The sequence below is a fragment of the Equus quagga genome, chromosome 1 (assembly GCF_021613505.1).
Source record: "Equus quagga isolate Etosha38 chromosome 1, UCLA_HA_Equagga_1.0, whole genome shotgun sequence".
Taxonomy (NCBI): Eukaryota; Metazoa; Chordata; class Mammalia; order Perissodactyla; family Equidae; genus Equus; species Equus quagga.
The window spans coordinates 103,791,896-103,808,904 of record NC_060267.1 but is presented as its reverse complement, the minus strand read 5'-3'; the positions used below and the strand labels follow the sequence as shown (position 1 = coordinate 103,808,904).

The window sequence follows — 17,009 nt, the reverse complement described above, 5'->3', positions numbered from 1 at the left end:
CAAGAAGTCTTGTTCAAGAGGAGGAATGAATTAAGTAAATGATGAGGTCCCTTTCAACTTTAAGGTATTGTGATTCCCTGTTTTATAACATTAGCTTAGTAGAACATATTTCACTCATAATTGGCTGTATTGGAACGCCAGTGTGTACTAAGCGGCCATTTTCATCAGTGCTTATAATTACATTTCCTTACATTTGAATGCAAATTCGATTTTAGACATATCCGTACAGTTAGTTCCTTTAAAAAGAATTCTTCTCTCATGCCCTCTCAGCATCATTTATTTCCAATTTTAATATCTGCAGTAGGTTCCTCTTCCACATGATGTCTGTCACAAGTAACGCAGATTTCTGCAGAAGGGAGTTAGGCAAATCGCAGTCACGCTGCTCATCTTTACATCATTTGTTCTTGCTCTTGTGATGTAACGTTGTGGTTGAACAAGACCAGACATGACTACCCATTTGGGGAATGTCTTTGGGATTCCATTTTCATGTGCATGAAAGTTCAAATAACTTTTATTATTCAACGTGTTTGACTTAGTTGTTACAAGCTTCAAACTGTGATTGTCAGCATTTAGCGGCTGGAATTATCACAGATTAGTTGAGCTTTGGAGGGTCTGGAGGCCTTAGACTCCTTGCTATGTTTTGAGGGAAATTCTAGAAAACACCTCACTTAAATAAGGGACATTATTTTCAGAAGGATTGTTTTTCTTTTTAAAGCTTTTTTTTTTTTGGAGGAAGACTAGCCCTGAGCTAACATCTGCCAATCCTCCTCTTTTTGCTGAGGAAGCCTGGCCCTGAGCTGAGCTAGCATCCCTGCCCATCTTCCTCTGTTTTATATGTGGGATGCCTGCCACAGCCTGGCTTGCCAAGGGGTGCCATATCCACACCTGGGATTTGAACCAGCGAACCCTGGGCCGCCAAAGTGGAACGTGTGCACTTAACCGCTGAGCCACTGGGCCAGCCCCTCATAAGGATTGTTTTGGTGCTTATGGTATTAGTTGAAGAAAAAGTTAGCTGCAAAAGAATAAATTCATTTCACTTCAAGTCTAGTAGACTTTTTTTGTTAAAATAGCCTATTTTCATAGTGTCTTATTAAACCAGCTTATACTTTTCATTAAAATATGTGTAAAATTTTGAATTGTGCCTAGAACAGTGCCTGGTATATAGTAGGTACTCAAATATTTATTGAATATTGTTCATCAAATGTAGGGTGATGGTGGACATAGCATTTCAAGTAGAAAAATAGTATGAGCATAGGCACAGAAGTAGGGAAAATGTGAGTTTAGAGAAAAGCAAAGATAGCTTCGTTCAGGTAGCATTTATGTGGGATTACCAATGTGAAAACTTTTTGGCTGGCTAATTTTGGTGGCTTCTTACTTTCTGCACAGTATTTAAAATACCAATGATGATGACTCCTGATGCTTATATCCAAAGTGAATAGCTCAGTTTGAGCATAAAAAGTTGTTACCCCTGACTTATCTGGGTTTCTGAGCCTCTCCTCTCCTTTCTGTCTTCTCCTTCTTTCCCCCTTCCTCCCCTCTGACCCTCAGTTCTTGCTGCAGCTCTGGTTCTGATTCCCTCCATTTCCCACCTTTTTTCCCCATTCCCGGTGTTTCCTATGTTCTCTCTTTTTTCCTTCTTTTCTGTCTCTGTTTCTTCCCTCTGATAGCTCTCTTCCTTTTCCTGTTTCTCAATTACTAATATCTCTGTCTTTGGTTAGGTCTCTAACTATAATATGGAAATGAAATGTATTTTTATCTACTAATCAAATGATGAAGTAGGTTTTTTTCTTTATAGAGGTATAACTGACTTGTAAAATTGTAAGATATTTAAAGTGTACATCGTGGCGATTTGATATACGTATATATATACATATACACTGTAAAAGGATTCCCTCCGTGTGGTTAGTTAACACATCCATCACCTCACATATTTATCTTTTTTTGACGGGGCACAGAACATTTAATTTCTACTCTTAGCAAATTTCAATTATGCAATAAGTTGGTGTCAACTGTAGCCACCATGCTTTACATTAGGGATGTTTTTATTTTGAATTTAACATGAACAAAATGTTTATGTTGCTCTTTCTGAGACAAAATAAAATTGGTTATCACTTATAAGTGGATTTGGATTGGTTTTTAAAAAAATTATTGAGTCACTAATCTGCAGGTTGAGAAAAGGGGGTCAGTAGACCCTGACTGGTAAATCCTAGTACAGCACAGTAGCTTGTCAAAATAACTCCTAATTGTCTTTAACAACCTTAGTTTTTCTCTCTTTCCCCAAACAGCAGATATATCAGATATATCATATGATCCTTTAGCATCTAATTTTTTTTAATATAGCTTCATATATGCAGTTGTACAATAGCTGGAATATTTTTCTGTTTTATTCATTCTTTATCCCTAGCACCTATCACGCTGTTAATGAGCAGATACTCAATAAATAATTGTTGCTTTTTATTTTTAATCTGCAGTCTCATTCGGCTTCCTAATCCTAAATAGCTATCAAGACTTTTTGGAGTAATATTACTCATTAGGATAACTTAATTTATGATGGATTTATAAGTGTAACCAGACAATTTCCTGCCCAGAGAATGCTTTCTTTCCATTCAGTCTACCCTTTAGTCTCTTCCACAGCTTCAATCCTTAGCCAAAATCCTTAACCATCCTTCTAAAGGACTCTCCCTTAATTATCTCAAGCACCAAAAAAGTAATCTAGCGATTGATAGTAATAGTTAATATTTATTGAGTGCTTATTCTGTATCAGGCTCCATTTTAAGCACATTACATACATTATCTCATTTTATTCTTCCAACAACTATATAAGGTATACAGTAGTATCTCTATTTTGCAGATGAAGAAACAAACAGAAAGAATAAAATAGCCTGCCTGGTGATAAAACTAGGAATAAAACCCAAGCAACCTGAACCCTGCCACCTTGTCTTGTACTCTTTAACAAGAACCAAATTTTCCAGGATTTAACTTGCCAGAGAATGAGATGTCTACACCCCACCACCACCATTCTACACTTAACAGATCCACACAAGTGTAGCCATATTCAGCTGTAACCGTGGATTAGATCTAAACTTTTAGTTGTTCTGGTTCACTGAAAATCAGTTTGTGTGTCTTGTTAGTGGTTAGCAACTTGAAAGTACTTATTCTTGTTACTTGTGACGAGATAAATTAGAGCCCCACATCTTTAACTTATGTTCGGTAACTCCGCCATCTCTTAAAACCAACCACTGTTAGGAGATTCTTTATTCCATTTTCTCTCTCTTAAACTCCTCGTAATTCAAATAAAGTTATTTTATTTTGTCATCCTAGATTATAGAGGTCAATTTAATAGCAAATTTTGTATGACTGCTGTAAAAATCTAAGGAAGGATGCAATTGGCCCGTCTCGAGTCTAGCCTCTAATGGAATCAATAGGCTATTGGGAGGTAGGGGGGCGTGGGGAACTGTGGCAGACCTGTGTGTTTAGTTTGATGGGATAAAAATTAGTCATTTGGGAGTGTTCATATACTTCCACCTTCCCCCAATGCACCAAAGAGAATTTTCATTTGACGGTACAACACCTGCTTCCCCTACCCTTAGAAAAATTGATGTTACAAGGTCAGTTCCTACATTTTTTTTTTTCATCGTTCTCCCGAAAGCCCCAGTACATAGTTGTATATCCTAGTTGTAATTCCTTCTAGTTCTTCTATGTGGGACGCCGCCACAGCATGGCTTGATGAGCAGTGTGTAGGTGTGCACCCAAGATCCAAACCAGCAAACCCTGGGCCACTGAAGCAGAGCATGTGAACTTAACCACTCGGCCACAGGGCTGGCCCCTCCTAGATTTTTGTGACGAACTATTGGAGAATGAGTGGAAAGGTACTGGACATGAAAAAGCTGGAGGAGATTTAAGTTGATATACATAATAAAGTGCTGAGAAGGAGAGGAAGAGGGGGAGATTATGAATTTACTGGGCTGGGAATGGAGAAGGTGTTAGTGACAAGGCTTTTGGTGAAGAGACACTTTGGAGAGTATGGTGTGTGAAAAAAACTGAAGGGAACAGGGATATGGGAAGAGTTGCTTGTAGTTATAAATTGAATCTCCATTAATGTATTTTGAAAGACCCCAGTAAAGAATGGAATTCCTTTTAATCTTGCAGATAATGAAGAATGGCCAATGTTGATTTGTGTTTCTTTAGTTCTTCAGAGGGAGAAGACAGATAGTCAATTTGGGTGATGCTGAGTTCGAGGTTCCTGAAGAACCCCAGGTTGGGAGTGTTCAAAAGAAAGTTGGAAATACAGATTTAGAACTCTTGAGAGAAGAGTTGTGTTTAGAGATAAAGATTGGGGAGCTATACGCAAGCAGGTGCATTTATGGGTAAGGGTGAAGCCAAGAAGGAACTTTCAGAACAAGTAGAAAAGCTCAGAAAGAATAGGTACTGAGAAAAGGGACTAAAATCATGGTCATATGGTACGATAAGAATTAGGAGAAACTGGTCTCTGGGTGGCCAAGTGAGGAGGCAGTTTCCATAGGGGAGGACAGACAAAATGCTGCCGAGGCAGAGACAGCAGTGTGCTGGAACCAGCTCAGACTGACTTGTGAAAGGCAATTGTTAAATTTTCAGGATTTTCGTGAGCCAATTATTATCCACAGCCATTATTAAAAATTAAATTGTATATACTTGCAATTTAACAAGTTATGTTAAAAACGAAGGTAACAAACATTCAAATGCATCATTTGCTAGTTATTTTACCTTGTTGAGGCATTCGTGTACATTGTATCTGTGTGGCGGAAACACTGTATAATGTTGTGTGCTCCTGCACCACCTCTCCCACCTCGGCTCTCAGGGACGTCACGCTGGTAGCTCGCAGTCGGTCACAGTGGAGTATTTACACCACGGAAACTGGTAAACTCCACAAATCAGAGCATTTCTCCCTGCAAGGAGAGCCAGCAGTTAAACATTTACCAGCACACTATTGATAAATAGAATGAAAATCAAGAAAATTCCAGTACCCACAGCGTAACAGGGTTTCCTTGGCAGCTGGATCTGGAGTCTGGATGTTGCTATAAAGACCTTTAATAAAATCTTTTTAAAAGGAAAAAAAGAAGGAAAATCAAGAAAAGTCTAATACATTTAACAGGAAGGAGACAGCTTGTAACATTTGCTTGCGTTCCAGTAGAAAGTTGGGTGACTGAAACCACAGTGAAGTGAGTTGAGGAGTGAAATAGTAGAAAGTGAAGAAACAGATGTTGAAAGAAGTTTGAGAACTCTTGACTTGAATAGTTAAGCACATTGTTATTGACTTTTTTTTTCAAATTGTAGGCCTTACAGAGTATATACAATGCTAATGTACTTTATTAATCTCCAAAAATGAACAATATATGCAAATTTATTTGATGGTAGAACTTTTTCTGTTGGAAAATCTTAAAAGAGCTAGTTGTCTAGGGAACACATTTTGGGAAATGCTGCTATAGTATTGCACAATTAAGATGATGTTGGTTGTAAGTTTGAGGTAAATATTCTTGTTATTAAAGTTTCTTAGTTTACAAAAAAAATATTGTAAAGAATGGATATTGAATTTTATTTTATATTTTTGCATTACTTGAGATAATCATCTAGTGTCTTTTAAAATTTGATCTAGTGATGTGACACATTAATATATATTCTAATAGTAAATCTTCTTTGCCTTTCTGAGATAAATCAAACTTGGTTGTGGTGGTTTATTCTTTAGTGTACTATTGAATTTGTTTGTTAACATTTTAGCTATAATTTTAAATCAATAGTAATAAGTGGGTTGGTATTTTTCTCTTTGTTCTTTGTTAGGTTTTAATATCAACATTATCCTACTTCTGAAAAATTAATTTGGTGTAATTGTGGTTTTTTCCTATTCAGAAGGAGTTTTGTAGCAAGAAAGTTAACTTTTCCTTGAAAGTTTGAAAAAAATTCATCTATAAAATTATCTAGGGGCTGGCCCCATGGCACAGGGGTTAAGTGCACACATTCCACTTCAGTGGCCCAGGGTTCGCCGGTTCAGATCCAGGGTGCAGACTGGACACCGCTTGGCAAGCCATGCTGTGGTAGGCGTCCCACATATAAAGTAGAGGAAGATGGGCACGGATGTTAGCTCGGGGCCAGTCTTCCTCAGGAAAAAGAGGAAGATTAGCAGCAGATGTTAGCTCAGGGCTAATCTTCCTCAAAAAAAAAATAAATTATCTAGGGCCAGAGCTTTTGGGAGAAGTAATTCTTTGACAAATTTTCAATGATTTCCATTGTTAATTATTTTTCTATTTCTCAAGTCAACTTTTACCATTTATTCCATTTCGGACAAATTATTCTGAGTAAATTGCCCTTTGGCCTGCATTATTATCTTAGATCCTGGTAAAAATCCTATCTTAGATATAAAATTTGAATGAGTAGATATAAACAGCCCCTTTCTGATATGAGTTCTGTTGAAATGTGAGGAGCTCATCTGCTCTCTTCAGCCTACTTCTCTAGTTTATAGGGATGAGTAGAAGGATTTATAATCTAATGAACATAAACCAATCTGTATTTAACTGACCTGATGGAGAACAGGAAAGAACCATAATCCATGATACATATTGCCCCAGAATGGATCTTGTTTCTGCCCTGTAACGATAAAATAAATCCTGTATGTTATGATATTTTAGGATATTTATATATATAATTAATTGATAAATATAAATTATAATTTATAAATACAACTCTATTTATTAATATTAATATAATAAATTTAATAGTACTTTATAGTATATTTATTTATAAAATAACATACTGTATTTTATGTCTGGAAACTATACCTTCTGTGGTACAATGCAGTTCTGAATGGATACAGAAAGGAGATGGCTGATCTTAGTGAGAAAGGGTTTGGGAAAGGTTGTGGAATTCTCTCTGCCTCTGAGAGTCACAGAAGTGGCCCACTTTTCTATTTGATCCAGCTCTTAGGGCTACAAGCTGGGAATAGAAAGCACTTTCCAGAAATCTTTACTTTCTTCCTGTCTGCTTCTTAATGAATTCATATTTAGTTCAAAGGGAAACTGGGACGAGTGTGAAGGAAAGCTCGTATGACTTAAGCTTCACATGGAGTCTGCATTCTTTAATTTTTCAAATAGAAATTTTGTTCACATTTTCTTTATTATTCTTTTTTTGTTTTCATGTATTTAAGCTCTTTTTAGTTGACCTAAATCTATAAAAAGTCAACGTGGTAATGCATTATAGAGTTATTTCTCATGTGTTATGCACGTTCTGTATAATTAACAGTTTTGGTGTGGATACTCCTTTCATTTTTGACTAACAGATTAGAAAGTGTTAATATAAATTTCTATGATACAGGTCAACAGTCCGAAAACAGAACATACAGGTGTAAAGCATTGACAGGTTACCCCTTTCTATAGAAGAATATGTCCCATTTTGAAAACAAAATTGTTACTTTATTATTGATATTGAGCCCACGTTAAGAGGTTTTCAATTTTCAAACAGAGGAACTAAACAATGCTAGAGAAACAGACAAATAATCAAACAAAATTCATTGGCTATAGTTTATATTCTTTCATGTTAGAGTGACAACATGGGAAGACATTTTATATTCGTGATCCACTACTTTTATGCCATGCTTTGGGTGATACTAGAATAGTTTCTGCAAATTCCAAATTTGTAAGGGTGCAGAATTAAAAAAAAAATATTTAGAATTTTGTGCAGGTTAGACTGTGCAGAATGTTGGGTCTGGATGTTGGATGTTGGGACTGTTAGGCGCGGATGATAAGGCTTTTGGCACTAGATGCTGTTTTGTCTTTATGGAATGTACAGCTATTCTAGGATCCCTGAGCCTGCCCTAAGAGCCAAGGATATGAATCCTAAGACCTTTGGCACATTTACTGGGATCATCTGCTTTCTGGGTCTTCCTTTTAAAGATCTACTCCACACAGAATGTGCTGCATCTACTGTCCCTCCGTGGTTGTGACACATGCCTGTACTTTTACCTCAGGCTCAACAGCCATGTGCCATCTAGAGTGAGGTTATATTTTAATAAATATTATCTTTGCTTTGTATAACTTTAATCAGTCATCTATCTTTTGAGGTTATTAACCCTTTTAAGATCCAGTTTTTCTTAAATCTACACAATAATGTAAATGTCATTATTAATTTGAAATAAAAGATAGATGAGATAAAGGACCTTGACTCGTGATCAGTGACAGAACTAGGAAGGTAGGTGACGTGAATCTAAGACACTTCTCCGTAGGAAGGTTCTCCCGCCTGCATGATTGACGAGTCAGCTGGTAGTTTGCTGGTTTCTTCTAGAGAATGCAAAGTGTTGTGAGCTCAGGGAGAGGAAACGTTCAGAGTAAAAGCCAACAGAGGAAATAAATTTATTCATGCTTGTACGTTTCGGCAGCCTCGGTTGTCTGAGGATTTTGAATATGTGTGTATATTAAAAATCTTGTTTCTCTTTAATTGTTCAGGTTTGAAAGAAGCCAACTGTAAACCACAGAGATACAAGAAGGCCATTTTCTCAAACAAGAGTTGCCCTTCAACGGTAGGTAAACTCAGAATTATTATACTAAATTTGTATTTTAAAGTGTCTTTTTTAAAGAACATGCAAATTCTTCATAGTATTTTATTGTAAAGTTTCTTAGAGAGCTTTTACTTTGACCGTCAGAATACTTGCTGTTGTACAATTTACCAGTTCAAGGAGTACACAGTAACGTATTTGTCTAACACAAAACAAAGATAGGGAAGTGACCTAGAATTTGAGAAATAACTCAGATCCTTAGAAAGAAATTTCAAGTACAAGTACATTATTTTAGGTTCCTATGATATTTATAATTAAATTGAGATGAAAGTTAAAATATCTTGCCTGGTTCCCTGTAGGCCATGCAGCCATGATTCCTGGTCACAAAGGAGAAAATAGCTTCAGCATCTGATCCTCATGTATGTATACTTTATTTGAGGGGTTATAATCCAGTCCTATAGTTATTTATTTTATTGCCCAAATTATTCTAGCTCCCAGTGGCCAAAACTAGAATAATTTGAACAATAAAATAAATAACTATAGTATTAGATTATAATCTCCCAAACAAAGTATATATACATGATTCCATACTGATGTAAATAAGTAACTGAATAAATAAATAAATGGGAGGAGGAGAACTTTTCCTTGCAGAAGAATTTGAATTAGGAAAGGTAGAAGGAATGAGGGAAATAGGAAATTGCCATCGGAGAACCACAGTGACAATTACCACAGGTGAGATTGACAATTGAATACTAAAACTAGTGAAAGTGTAAGGAGAAGCATGTGCGTAACCGCAGAGGATCTCGCCTGAATAGTTATTAATTACAGAGAGAAGAATAGTGTCTTTACAGTGGAAAATTCTGGCAGACACCACCCCAACCAAGTGATCAAGGTTAATATCAAGAGTAATAAGACATTGAGCTCACATACCACCTAATAAATTGTTGAGAAAAGGGCACATCCCTTTGGTATTCTTCCCCAAAAATTCATAACCTCAGTTGAATCCTGAGAAAACTTTAGACAAACCTAAATAAAGAAACATTCTTTAAAATACCTGACCAGCATTCTTCAGCAGTGTCAGGGACAGAAAAGCAAAGTAAAGACTGAAGAACTGTACATTACGTATGTGCAGTTTTTTGTATATCAGTTATAACTCAATAGAGCTATTATAAAAAAAGAAAAGACTGAGGCGCTACCACAGATTTGGAGGAAGATAAAGAGACATGGCAACTAAATGCAGTGTGGGGTCCTGGGTTGGATCCTGGAACCAAGAAAGGACCCTAGTGGGAAAACTGGTGAAATCCAAATCAAACAGTCTATAGTATTGTGCCAATGTTAATTGATCAGTACTGATCACTGGACTGTGGTTATAACATAACAGTAGGTGAAGCTAGGTGAAGGGTACATGGGAACTCTCCCTGCTATCTTTGCAACTTTTCTGTAAGCCTCAAATTATTTCAAAATAAAAAGTTGTTTCAAAGTCATGTTGGAGTCACTAAATAATCACTCTCATTAGATTTTCACTGATTTATAGTGTGAGTTTCTGTTTGTTTGCAAATCTTAGAGAGCTACAGGGGCATGCCTGTCATCAAGGGTATGCCTTGAGTTGTGTTTCTTAATGCTGTTCGTACACATTGCCGTCCCTACCGCCACGTGTTTGGTCTCCACTTGATACTCCAGCCAGTTACTGCCAGTCCCCTGGAAGACCTGTGAGTGGGAACATTCCACAAGGCCTGCCTCCTCAGGAACCACCTGTTGGCAGAGTTCTGAGTTGGTGACAACCCGTGTCTGATTTGAATGTTTAAACCAAAACAGCAAAAGTGTTTAGATCTCAATAATCTCTTAGTCCACCAACCTTCATTACCCAAGACAACATTTGAGCAAGAAGTTAGAATGAGTAGTCTTACATTTGAATGGTGAAGATGAGAGAACATCATATTGTTTGTAGGTGGAATGTGTGGGAATTCAGTGCCTACAAATAGTACTAAGGGAACTTTGGTTCTTAAAGGAAATCAATAGCAGCATTGTTTGCTTAGAAAATCAGTTTAACTTTAGAAAAATCTAAAGCCGTTTAAAATTGAAAGACCAAGCTCTTGAAAGATGAAGTAAGGGACAGGCATCTGGGCATGAAAAATGAAATGCTAAGTATTAGGAATTCTTTCCTGAAAGTTTTTTTTGCCAGCAACTCTCTGTGTGTTCAGCCAATTTAGTAAACTACACTCGTTCGCGCACTTTAGGTGAAATAAGAAAAAACAGCAGTTGTGCCTGGAGTAGTCAAGTTCATAGAGACAGCAAGTCGAGTGGTTGGTTGACGAGAGCTGGGAGGAGTAGAGAGTGGGGAGTTAGTGTTTAAGGGGTACAGTTTCAGTTTGAGAAGATGAAAAAGTTCTGGAGACGGATGGTGGTGATGGTTGCACAACAATGTGAATGTGCTTAATACCACAGAACTGTACATTTAAAAATGGTTAAAATGGTAACTTTTTATGTTATGTATATTTTACCACAATTAAAAACAGTAAAAAAGAAATAACAAAAGTCTTCAGCAGTTACATTCCACTTCTTTGCCAGGGTGCCCAGCTACCAGAAGCATCTCTGCTTGAGGGCATTTAACCCTAGGAATTTTTTTTTTTTTTTTACCTAGAGATGATTCCCTGGACATCATTTACCAACTGGCAGTTTAAATAGCCCCTATGTCGTAAATTGTGCAAGTAAAAAGCAGCCTGGTACACAGGAAACAGTAGAGCTGGGGTGGTTGGGAGAGTTGCTTGTGGGGTTAATTTATAACTAAGACAAATGAATCTATAAACAGAAGAAAAGCTCCATAAGAAATATGTTAACCGATGGTAAGAGAGAAAAAAGGATTTAGATAAAAGATATCTGAACTTGTTTGGTCCCAATGATTTTATGGCTAAGGAATTCAATTATAGGTGTACTGGGTGGAGCAAATCACAGTTCTGTAAATTACTAATAGGACACAACGATCTTTATCATTTTCTGTATGTGCTCACATGCAAAGTTCAGTCCAGCCCTCTGTAAATAAACTCTCTGCCTAGCTATACAGCTGTGTATGAATTCAGGACTTCAGGAACATAGATGATGTTTACTTCTGAAACCTTAACAAAGGGGACGTGGTACGTTTAGAAATAAGATTAGGAACGACGACAAATGACTTTGCTTTTGAATTTTGGCCATTGCGTTTGTTTCGTTTTACATTAATTTCTTTTAAGACAATTTTAATTCTGAAAAGCTGTGAAAATATTTTTTAAAATAAAAAGATCACACAGTCACACATAAACTACTGTTCTTACTCCTGCATAGTTTCTGCCAGTTCTTGTTATAGTGTACACATTTTTTACTGACTAACAGTTACTATATATGTGGCATTTTCGCTTCTTTCTCTGTCAGATTTGTTTCCACCTGCCTTGCAAGTTTGTCATCATGGCAACACAGCGGTCCATCTTGGTGATATCACATAACTTACTAGGCCAGTTTTTAGATGGTTTCTTGGTTTTTTATTATTATACAATTACTATTTATTCTTATACCATTACACACAGTGAATATCTTTATGTACATATTTCACTTTTAAACAAATTGCTTTCTTCAGATAAGTTTCCGGAAGAGGAGTTTCTGTGTTAAGGGGTTTGAGCGACTATATTACTCTTGCATTATTAGTTTTTATGACATTTCAGATTGCTCTGGGGATATATTAGTAGCAAAATGAACAAAATAAACATATTCCCAAAACATACATTTAAATTATTTCTATTCATTTAAATCAATTATCATTTAGCTGTGGCTTTGCATGTTTGGTAGTGCAGAAAGAGGAGTTTCACCATTGTTTAGGTACCAGCATCATATATATAGAAGTATTTTGAGGGTTTAAAAAAACCTACTTAATTGCAAGGAATTTGCAGATAATTTCGTGAGGCTATGCCAAATTTAAATAAAACTCGAAGACTGTGCTGCGGGTCCCTTATGGGCATTAAGTGTACACATTGCTAGTTGTTAGAAAGGAAAGACTGCTTTTGAAAATGCAGGTTTAACCAAGCAGAACTTTCATAGAGATGGGTACAAATCAGTTTTTTAAAAAGATTTATTTAAATCAAATATTTTAAATTTGTGGTTTGAATATTTGAGGGGAATAGTAATTTTAGAATAAAGATGGAATGATAAGAGAAGATTTTTAAGGTATAAAATTATGTGGTTAAAATGTATTACAATGACTAGGAAAAAGATTATAGGTGATGGTCTTTCCTTTTTATTTTAAACTTTCATTTGAGTGTTAGGTGTTATAGTTAAACGTGAGAGAGAGTTTACAGCTTCTAACTACAGTACAGTGTGTTGTATTTTTTAATATCAAATAGACAATGTAATGACAACAAAAAGATCATTTTAAAGAAAAACGTTATCTATAAACTTAATGTCCTTTTTCAAACTATTTTAATTTTTACAAGTTGGCTTCCTGTTCTTAATACACATCCCCATGTATTTTTAGATATCTATGTAGTGTTTGAGAAAGAAAATACATTGCTATCCCTGACCCTCAATGTCTATAAAATTAAGAGATTGTGATAAATGATTCCTAAATTTTCTTTTCATTCAAAAACAATGTTTTAAAAGCTAGCTGTGTCTAACCTATATAATATTTTCTGGAAGAATGTATAAGTTGATCACAGTGGGTACTGTCTTTACTCAGAAACGTGAGTCACAGCTGTAAAATGTTGAGGGATAATTCCTAAAAATTAAGCCTGAAAGAAAAACATCTGTGATATAGATTATGAATTAGCAGTTTGTTTGACTACAGAAGGCATGGTAGGGGGAGGGGGTTGATTATTTGAGATTCTTGACTAATAATTAAATAAGGCAGTGTCCTCAAGTAATTTTAATAAAACCTACTGTACAAATATGTTTAATAAGAGAAGATACAAAAATTACTTTTGACAATTTCTTAATTTTCATTTATATATTGCACTTTCATTCTCATTAGATTTTTAAAAAATCTTTTCATAATTTCTTAATTTTAATGTTTTCATTAATGAATTTTTAAATTTAACACTAATAAAATTATTGATTTGGGACCTATTTGTACACAGAACTGCAGTAGGTACTATATCAAAAACTAGGGCAGATTTTTTTCCTTGGGCAAAATTGGAGCATTATTTCTACCTTGTACCTATGAATCTCTCTGTACACTTCAGTTTTAACCAATGAATTATTAGCTTTCATAAAAGTAAACTAGTTAGGAAAAATGTTCACGTCTTCATGATTTCCCCTTTCACAATTTTGTTTGCCTTTTTTAAAAATGCCAGTAATGAGCTCTACAGTCCTAGAACGTGCTTAAATTCTTCGGATACTTCCAATAACTCGTATGTTACAAATAATGTGAATAAATGCTACACAGTATCCTATAGTGAGAGCTCAGTGATTGGAAGCCACTCTTATTCCATGGAACATAAAAGTGAAGCAACTGTGATCTCTTTCGTGTTATTCTAATTTTTTCCTTTCTTTGGGGTCATGAACTCTTTGTCCTTTAGTCCAGATCCTGTGATCTGAAATCACTTAAATTATTAAAAGTTTGATATTTTTAACCTTTATACTCCCAGTAGACAGGACATAGGAAATTTAGTGACGTAAACATCTTTAATAATCTTTAAAGTCATAAGACTTGGTAGCTGGGACAAAAACAATTAGGTATAAATTTCAGGGAAATACCATAATGGCATGACTTTTGTTTCTTTTGTTAGCAAGCCACATGGCTTTCCTCTCAAATCCAAGGAATAGGTAGCATGTCTCCTTTTATGATTTCAGTTTCATCTGCATCACAGAAATATATGTTTCCCTAAGTTTGCTCACTATAATTTGTGATTGCTATTTTTCTTATCTGTGAAGGAAGTACAGCGGCTCCCACTGGGGAAATACCATGTGAAGTTGATCCTAAAATAAGAAATCTAAGGGAAAGGTCACATCCTAATAACTTGTGCAAATCTAAATTCCCATGGAGCTTTAAAATTATTTTGTAGGAGTAGAGTATTCACAATGTGTTGTTGAACTTCTTCCAGATTGTGTCGTAAAATTGAGAGCACTTTTGTGTACAGAAGTAACCACTGAAGTACAAATACAATTGACAAGACCTGGGGGTTTTTTAGCAATCTATTTTGAATATACAGAGAAAGCCAGCATAACTAATAAACCACAAAATATTTTTTGTTACTTTTACTGAAAATATAAGGAGTATTACTCAGAAGTATCATAGTAATTACAAACAGTGAAAATGATTTTCCCTATTACTATAGAAATGTTTAATACTCAACTTTTTACCGACACTGACCTCCAGTTATACTTTGGAAGAACCCTAACTGTGTATTTCCAGAGAGAGTTGCTGCTTTGGGGGTCCGGATGCCTGGGATGTAGTCTCTCCTCTTCTGTTAACTGGAAAACTCTTAGAGACTCAGGTTGTCAGTGTCCTCATTCGTGAAGTGGGAAATGTTTATTGTGAGGATCAAGTAAGATCAAATATATAAAGAAAATATAACAGCATTGTTTAAGGTATTACTATAATCATTGCCTTTAATTTTTATCTTTTCTAAATGAAGAAATCAAAATAGACAGAGGACAAGCTCCTTATTCTGTCCTACTCAAGCTGAAAGTCACTCAGCAGCCTATCAGTGCTCCACTCACTGGGCAAATCCAAGTCATTCTTTAAAAGAACGGGATTTGAGTGGAAGCTGCTCCATTATGCTGAGGACACAGGGATTCCATTTTGCCCTCAGGATTGTTTGTTTTCTAGCACATACTGATCTTTTCTTGAGGATGTAGTGTTGAAAATGCGTCTTAAATATTTATTTATTCATGATTTATTTGTTTCTTTAGAGAAATGTGCATCTTTATTCCTTAGTCTCTGCTGTCTTATTACAAGTTAAAGTGGTGCCAAATGCATTTTTTTGCTTTTTTGACCTACTGCTATTTCTTTCTTTAATGGTGATTATGTGTTTTTAGTAATTTAAGGACGTATAGGAACATACCTGGGTGCCCTGCCTTCTGGGACCCAGTCTGTAGCAAGAGCCATTACAATTATTTAGATATTTCTGCATTTCATTATTTCAGTTTCAGACCTTACAACACTATACCACCACACAAATAGAAATAAATACAAAATAACTTGCTTAAATGCTTTTCCATGTGATATGAGTTCAAAGAATCTCTGCAGCTATTTAATGTCTTTTTAATATCTTCATTCAGGAAATGCACTTAGCTCCTTTATTGTATTAGTTTATTTTTAAGATTTGATTTTATGCTCTAGCATGAAAAGGGTGGGATGTAACAGATCTGTATCCTACACATACTCATCAGAAAAAGGGCTTCCGGGAAGCAGTCACACTTTTAAAAATGCAATGCCTCTGTCTGACCAAGGAGACCAACTTCCTTTAAGTTCACATCCTTTTATTTTTATGTATGTATGTATGTATGTATGTATGTATGTATTTATTTATTGTGAGGAAGATTGGCCCTGAGCTGACATCTGTTGCCATCTTCCTCTTTTTGCTCGAGGAAGTCTGTGGCTGAGCTAACATCTATGCCAATCTTCCTCTATTTTATGTGGGATGCTGCCACAATGTGGCTTGACGAGGGGTGCTAGGTACGCGCCTGGGGTCTGAACCTGAGAACCCCAGGTCACCGAAGCTGAGCTGTCATGACACTCTCACATCCTTTTAAAGAATAACTGACCTGGGATAAGTGGTGGCTGAAATGTGGTGGAGTGACTTAATTTTCACCCCAAGTGATACATGAACGTTACAAAAAAATGTTGCCAACTTGTGTTCTCAGTATCTGGAGTAACTGTTTTTATCCATGAGACTTTGGAACAAAAGTAATGGCAACAGCAAGTAAGAGTCTAGAGAATAAATTCCTTGTACACTTGTGGTCCCTGGTGCCAAATGAGGTGGGGAAAAAAAAATCTTTCTATATATGAACCTACTGATTGCTGTTACTATAACTTTGTTTTTCCAGCCTTTTTATTTTCATTGATGTTGTTTTACTTCAGATTTTCCCTATTTCTCACCTGAGTTACTGCAAATTGTGTCTCTGACTTAACAGTCCACCATTTTTGTTTCATCCTCCAAATTGACACAGCTGTCTTAATAAAATACTATATTTACATTTCACCCCTCTTTCAGGGAGCGTTAGAGACTTTGTGGTCAGCCTCCACCTACCCCCTCTGTCTTATCACCTTCACTGTTACCCCAAGTTTATGGTTCAGCTACACCAGTGTGCTCAGTGTTCTTCTCACAGCTTTGGTTTCATGACTGGAAGGTACAATTATGTCATATTATTGTTGATTTTGTAGATCGTTTTATGGAGTGAGCTTTTTTTTTCAAGATTGGGACCTGAGCTAACATCTGTTGCCAGTCTTCTTTTTTTTTCTTCTTCTCCTCAAAGCCCCCCAATACATAGTTGTATATTCTAGTTGTAGGTCCTTCTGGTTGTGCTA

At 36.0% G+C, this 17,009-nt stretch overlaps 1 protein-coding gene across 2 annotated transcripts in view; it reads left to right on the top strand.

The window, feature by feature from the left end:
• PPARG (peroxisome proliferator activated receptor gamma) overlaps positions 1-17,009 on the top strand; it is a 130,316-nt gene that overhangs the window by 13,775 nt on the left and 99,532 nt on the right. For both annotated transcript variants that reach the window (XM_046671097.1, XM_046671087.1), the window contains exon 2: positions 8,469-8,542. The gene's annotated coding sequence lies outside the window, so the exon portion shown is untranslated. The remainder of the gene's footprint in view (positions 1-8,468; positions 8,543-17,009) is intronic.